The sequence below is a fragment of the Ursus americanus genome, chromosome X (genome assembly GCF_024610735.1).
Source record: "Ursus americanus isolate L20-20 chromosome X, mUrsAme1.1.p, whole genome shotgun sequence".
Classification (NCBI taxonomy): domain Eukaryota; kingdom Metazoa; phylum Chordata; class Mammalia; order Carnivora; family Ursidae; genus Ursus; species Ursus americanus.
In genome coordinates, this window is record NC_142164.1 from 32,317,813 (window position 1) to 32,325,001 (window position 7,189).

The window sequence follows — 7,189 nt, forward strand, 5'->3', positions numbered from 1 at the left end:
TTCCTTCCATAGGTTTTCCAGAGTAAAGGTTATTCCCTTTAGCAAATAGTTCTGAGCAACTAACACAGTAGTTTTTTCTATTTCTTCACTTTTTCTTTTTCTGTTTCTTCGTTTTTTCTTTGTCTTCTTTGGAGTTTACCAAAACTGAGTAGCTGCAGCTAAGATTTGAGGAATAGTCTGCCCTTGCCTTACCATAGCATTTCCCCTAATATGAATTTAGAGAACAGCAAAGAGCCAAGACAGAGGTGGTTAGGTTCAGAGGGTGAATTTAATCTGCCTTTAGATCCAGGTCTACAAACATAGAGGAAACATCTGCAAATCAATCACTGTTGAAATCAATCGGGGATTCACCCACCATCTTGCGACACCACTGCAACCTCCACCAGCTTACCTTTAATGGAAAGGCTACACATGTGATCATTTTCAACCTTCTTGATGAATCTCCAAAGTCCTTCATTCTTTCATATTTGTGGGGTGACAATAAACATCTTCCCTTGTCACCATAACACTGGCTGTGATCTTCTAGACTCCGAAGTATTTGCTAGAGCCCATGAACAGCCTTCTGATAGCAGGATTCCGTGCAGTTGCCAATTCCAGAATTCTAGGAAGTAGCCAGTGAACAGCACCATGCATGTGTTGTAAACTGAGAACACTGCTTCTGGGTCCCAGGGAAGAGACGACATGAGTATTATCAGCTGGCAAGAAAGGAATGTGTATTACCTGGGTGTCTGGGGTAACTTCTCAATGACATCACCTTTGCTGCTGATCCAGCTAGGAAGGCCTGGGGGGGGTATTTTATTTTATTTTATTTTATTTTTTTAAACATTTTATTTATTTATTTGACAGAGAGAGAGACAGCCAGCGAGAGAGGGAACACAGCAGGGGAGTGGGAGAGGAAGATGCAGGCTCCCAGCAGAGGAGCCTGATGTGGGGCTCGATCCCAGAACGCTGGGATCACTCCCTGAGCCAAAGGCAGATGCTTAACGACTGCGCCACCCAGGTGCCCCTATTTTATTTTATTTTAGACTTATTCATTTATTTGAGAGAGTGTGTGTGTGCAAGCAGGGGGAGAGGCAGAGGGGGAGGGAGAGGGATAAGCAGACCCCACACTGAGCACGGAGCCCGACACAGGGCTCTATCCCACAACCCCGGGATCACAACCTGAGCCAAAATCAAGAATGAGACACTTGGGGCACCTGGGTGGCACAGCGGTTAAGCGTCTGCCTTCGGCTCAGGGCGTGATCCCGGCGTTATGGGATCGAGCCCCACATCAGGCTTCTCCACTATGAGCCTGCTTCTTCCTCTCCCTCTCCCCCTGCTTGTGTTCCCTCTCTCGCTGGCTGTCTCTATCTCTGTCGAATAAATAAATAAATAAATAAATAAATATCTTTAAAAAAAAAAAAAGAATGAGACACTTAACTGACTGAGCCACCCAGGCGTCCCAAGCCTGGCGTTTTTTTCACATTGACAAGGAAAATGTAAACTATATAGCACTTTGGTCTGCTTTCCCATATTGACATTCATCAGCTTAACACCTTCTTTGTTTGCCTTTTTCCAAGTAACCAGCGAAACTACTGTTCATATTTATCCAAGTTCTCAATTATTCTCAGATCATGTCCCTTTAACATATCTGCTTTTCTAACTGCATGGATGACTCTCAGAGGTGTAATCTGGGTTAAGATGTAACATGGACCTAGGGCCAGGCCATGAGGCACACAAACACTTATCTTCAAATAGCCGCCACTGTACAGAGAACGCAGTACAGAGAAACTCAGCAGATTTCATCACTGATGAAGCCAACAGCCAGCACAGACACCACAGATACCCTGAAGATATTTTGCCACCTTTTTTTTTCTTTTTGCATTCCAGATGCCTGTCACCTGAGTCCCTCTCCCAAACCGTCCAGGCTACGCACCTGCGTATGACCAGTCCAACCCCAGCATCAGCCTCTGCTGCTCTCTGCATGCCCAGGGGGAAGTATGCAGCAACAGGAGAGCATGCCAAAAGCCAGGGCCTCTACAGCTGCCAGTGAGCTCATAGTTGGCTATGGCCGCTACTGCCCGCCCTGACCCCCATCACTACATGGGTGTCTGCAACTGGATCCTGCCACGACACAGGCATTTGCAGCTGGCCCTGCAGCTGAATGTGCACACACCCCTGGCTCCAGCCACCATGGCTGTCTCCCCCGTCCCTGGCCACCAGAACTGGAGGTGCTGCTGAAGGCAGTAGCCCTTGCAGCCACTGCAGACCCCATGGTGCTTGCAAAGGGCCATTCAGTTGTTGATGCTGCGTTCCACAGCATCCTCAGCCAAAGAGGCATCATACCCGATTAGACCTGGTGCTGCCACATGCCCCTGCACTAGGTGCCCCACACCACTAGACCAGGGGGCACAGCAGATGCCAGCATACCCCACCCAAAGGCAAAAGGCCCCACTTATGGAAGTCAGTCCATAAAGTCCGGAAGAGCTAACTGCTTCCTCGAATGCAAAGACACCTATACAAAGCCACAGGGATAACAAAGGATCAGGGAAACACGTCTCCACCAAAGGAACACAGTAAACCTCCAGTAACTAACTGCCCCCCCAACAAATGGAGATCCAGCAATTTCCCTGCAATGAGTTCAAAATAATTGTTCTAAAGATGCTCAAAGATGTATAAGAGAACACAAATGAACAATATAATGATATCAGGAAAGCAGTACAGGAATAAAATGAGAAGTTCAACAAACAGAAAACATAAAAAGGAAACACATTTCTGAACTGAAGAATACAATGATTGGACTGAAGAATTCGAAAGAGCTTCAACAACAGACTTGAATAAGCAGAAGAATCATTGAGCTAGAAGACAAATCAATTGAACTTTTCCAATTAGAGGAGCAAAAATAGGAAAGAATGAAAATGCAAGAAGAAAGTCTATGGGACTTATGGAATACCATAAACAGAAATATTTTACATGTCACTGGAGTCCCCAGAAGGAGAAGAGAGGGAGAAAGGGATAGAAAGCTTATTTAAAGAAATAATGGCTGGGGTGCCTGGGTGGCTCAGTTGATTAAGCAAAAAAAAAAAAAAAAAAAGAAAAAAGAAAAAAGAAAAAACTTAAAAAAATGGCTAATATACCCAACATAAGATCACCTAAATATAGAAAGCAAATATTAAGAGACCTAAAGGGAGAAATAGAGAGCAATTAACAATAGTAGGGGACTTTAATACCCTACTTTCACCAATGAATAGTTCATCCAGACAGAAAATCAATAAGGAAGCAGTGGCTTTGAACGACACATTAGGTGAGATGGACTTAACATCCATCCAAAAGCAACAGGATACACAATATACATTCTTCTCAAACAGACATGGAACATTTTCCAGGACAGATTATATGTTAGGCCACAAAACAAGTGTTAATAAATATAAGAAGATTGAAATTATATCAAGTATGTTTTCTGACCACAGCATTGTGGAACTAGAAATCAATTACAAGAAGAAAACTGGAAAATTCATAAGTACATGGAGATTAAACCACATGCTATTGAACAACCAATGGGTCAAAGAAGAAATCAAGAGAAATCAAAAATATCTTGAGACAAATGAAACTGGAAATACAACATACCAAAACTTATTGGATGCAGCAAAAACAATTCTAAGAGAAAAGTTCATCAGGATAAATGCCTACACCAAAAAAACAAGAAAGATCTCAAATAAACGACCTAACTTTATACCTCAAGACCTAGAAAAAGAAGAGTGAATGGAGCCCAAAGTTAGCAGATGGAAGGAAATAACAAAGATCAGAGTGGAAATAAATGATATAGAGACTAAAAATGATATGGAGACAATAGAAAACAAACATCAATGAAACAAAGAGCCAATTTTTTAAAAGATAAACAAAATTGACAAACCTTTAGCAAGACTCACCAAGAAAAAAAGAGAGGACTCAAATAAAAGCAGAAATGAAAGAGGTGTTACAACTGACAACACAGAAGTACAAAAGACCATAGAAGACTACAATGGATAATAATTATACCATAATTATACCAACAAATTGGATAACCTAGAAGAAATGGATGAATTCATAGAAACATACAATCTACCAAGAGTAAATCAGGAAGAAATAAAAAAATCTGTACATACTGACGACTAATAAGGAGATTGAATCAGTAATCAAAAACCTTCCAACAAACAAAATCCAGGACCAGATGGCTCCACTGGTGAATTCTACTAAACATTTAAAGAATTAATGCCAATTCTTCTCAAACTCTTCCAAATAACGGAAGAGGAGGGAACACTTTCAAACTCATCTTACAAAGCCAACATTACCCTGATAACAAAACCAGACAAGGACACTACAAGCAAAGAAAATTACAGGCCAATATCCCTGATGAACATACACGCAAGAATCCGCAACAAAATATGAGCAAACTGAATTCAACAATACACTGAAAGGATCATACACCATGAACAAGTGGAAGGAGGACAATGAGGAATCTAAGGTGCTTGGTCCTGGCCAGGCAGCTGCCTTTTGGCATTTCAGGTCCACACAGGAAATCTCACAAAAGCCACCAGCCTTCAACTGTTTGGGGGGGGGGGTATGGGGAAGGGGTTAATGTTGGGCCGTAACTTCAATTAAACCTTCTTAATCCCCAGATCTAAGTATTATGACTACAGACTGCAGTGTAGTGAATTGGAACCAATGATTCCACCTATCACAGGCATTGCCACAATTGTTTTCATTTCTGACTTACTCAAGCCTGCTTCCCTATGGCATGACATCCTACCAGGTGTCATGATCACCTGAAATTTATTATTTGCCACACACTTGCTTTCCCATCTCCTTTCATACCTTCCACTGCTGCCCCTTTTATCAAGGAAGTCTTTCTTCATATGCAGGTCAACACTTTGTTTATTTACCATGTCTCTCAGTTTGTTCCTAAACTCAGTGTTCATTACCCTGTGTTTTCACATGTGCACTTACCACTGTGTACAGGCCAATGAAGGAATACTTCACTTTCTGCCTTTATAGGGTTCCTATCTTCGACCATTTCCATATGACCCGAAGACTGATTTCAGCAGGCTCTCAAAACAAAGGTAGCTACTGATAAAGACTTTCTCTCCTTGACCAAACAGGCTCCCTTGAGCCCTCTTTCAACTAGGCCTTGACCTTGGCCCCAGTCCTGTCCTTGGCCTGCCTAGCCCAATTTTAATAGCAATCCTGCTAAAACAGTTTAGAGAAAATCCCCCACCCTGATCAAGCTCCTCATCCCCTACCTTTGATGTATATATAAGTCCTTGGCCTGCCTTTAGCAAGAATTCTCCTACCCTTGGGGCACCTGGCTGGCTCAGTTGGTAGAGCATTTGACTCTTGATCTTGGGGTTGTAAGTTCAAACCCACATTGGGTGTAGAGATTTACTTAAAAATAAAATCTTAAAAAAAAAAAGAGTTCTCCTACCCTCGATACCTCCTCTTTGTAATTTTCCACCAACTGATCCCCTCACTTGGCTATGAGGCTCCACTTGTCCTTGTTATATTTGGAGATGAGCCTGATTTCTCTCCCCTATTGCAATAGGGAAGGCTTCTTTGGGATGACATTTGAACAGAAGACACTTGAGTAGAGAGAGCAATTCACTTGTGCTGTGTTAATAGTATTTTTTCACTTGAGATTTTCCTGGTTCTTTATGACAAGTGATTTATGATTGATTGTATCCTGGACATGTAGGCCTTATGTTCTGAGTATCTGGATCATACTCACATGTTATACTTTAGCAAGCGGTTTAGATTTAGCCCTCAGGTCCTGGTGTACTTTTGTGGGCTGTGTTTCGAATGACAATTTGGTTTTCAGAGGCCTTGAAAAGCTATTCTGCTCTGCTTTACTTCTGTGTTACTCAGAGGCCAACCTGAAAACCTACACAGGATTTTTCAATTTCTTGTACAGGTTACTTGGGGGGTTTGCCCAGGATGAGATATATATTTAAAAATTCCTTTCTCCAACACCTTCCTTGACTTTCTAGGTTGGAGGGGGAGAAACATCACCTCATCAAGCTTGCCCAACTCTGTCTCCTAGATATCACCTCATTAGTGGAAGAGGAATGCTGCCTCCCAACTACCAACCGGGGCAAGGTGTACCAGTAATTTTTAAATACCAAGGAATTTAATGTTGAAAAACCTTCACTCTGTGCTTCTCTAGTAGGAAAAAAGACACAGATGTTCATTCAGCATCTTAGCAAAAAAACACCAAGAAATTCAGCTAAGGTAGAGATTTGTTGAGTGGAATCTGAGCAGGAGGGCAGAAATGTGTAAGTAAGGAGAATATCCGGGATCCGTGCTTTATTAGAACAGAGGCCAGAGAGGCTATCCACAGAACCCAAACCAACGAGGTATGATGGCAAGGAAAAGGAATGTGCTCCTATTTCAGATTGTACAACAAAGTTAAATAAACTGAGCCATCAGCATATGTGACATTCATTCACAAGATCTCTTTTTTGCTGAGTAAATATTTGAAAAGTAAACTGAATTTTTAAAAATAATGAAATGATTTTTTTATACACGTAGATGAGTTATTTCCCCATATGGTGGCCTGGGTAAGTGCATTTTCATTAGAAAATTCATTCCTAATGCATGGGTATTGTGTAATTTTTGTGATAAGCTTTTTATTTTTTATAAGATTTTATTTATTTATTTGAGAGGGAGAGGGCACAAGTGGGGGGAGGGGCAGAGGGAGAGAGAGAAGCAGACTCCCCGCTGAGCAGGGAGCCACCTCAGGGGCTTGATCCCAGGACCCGGAGATCATGACCTGAGCCAAAGGCAGATGCTTCCAACTGAGCCACCCAGGTACCCCATGTGATAAGCTTTTAAAAGGAAAAACAAAACTCAATAATAAGAGGAAAAATACATTGTTTGATGATGATTAAGCAAAACAACATTCAGGAAGAAAGCACTTTCCTATACCATATAAAAAAAAATGAGGTTACTGTCACCACCAAATGTTGCCACCTATTCCACACTGTAAATATTTAAATCTCAATAGAAAACATTATCTTAACAAAAATAACTAAGATAACAAGGGTCAATATTTTTTAAAAAGCACTTATGTTTGTCTTTAGGAGAGTTACAGTACTTAAAGATGGTACAAGAATCAAAATTGCTTTTCATTTAAGAATGTGTTTCCTGGGGCGCCTGGGTGGCTCAGTCGTTAAGCGTC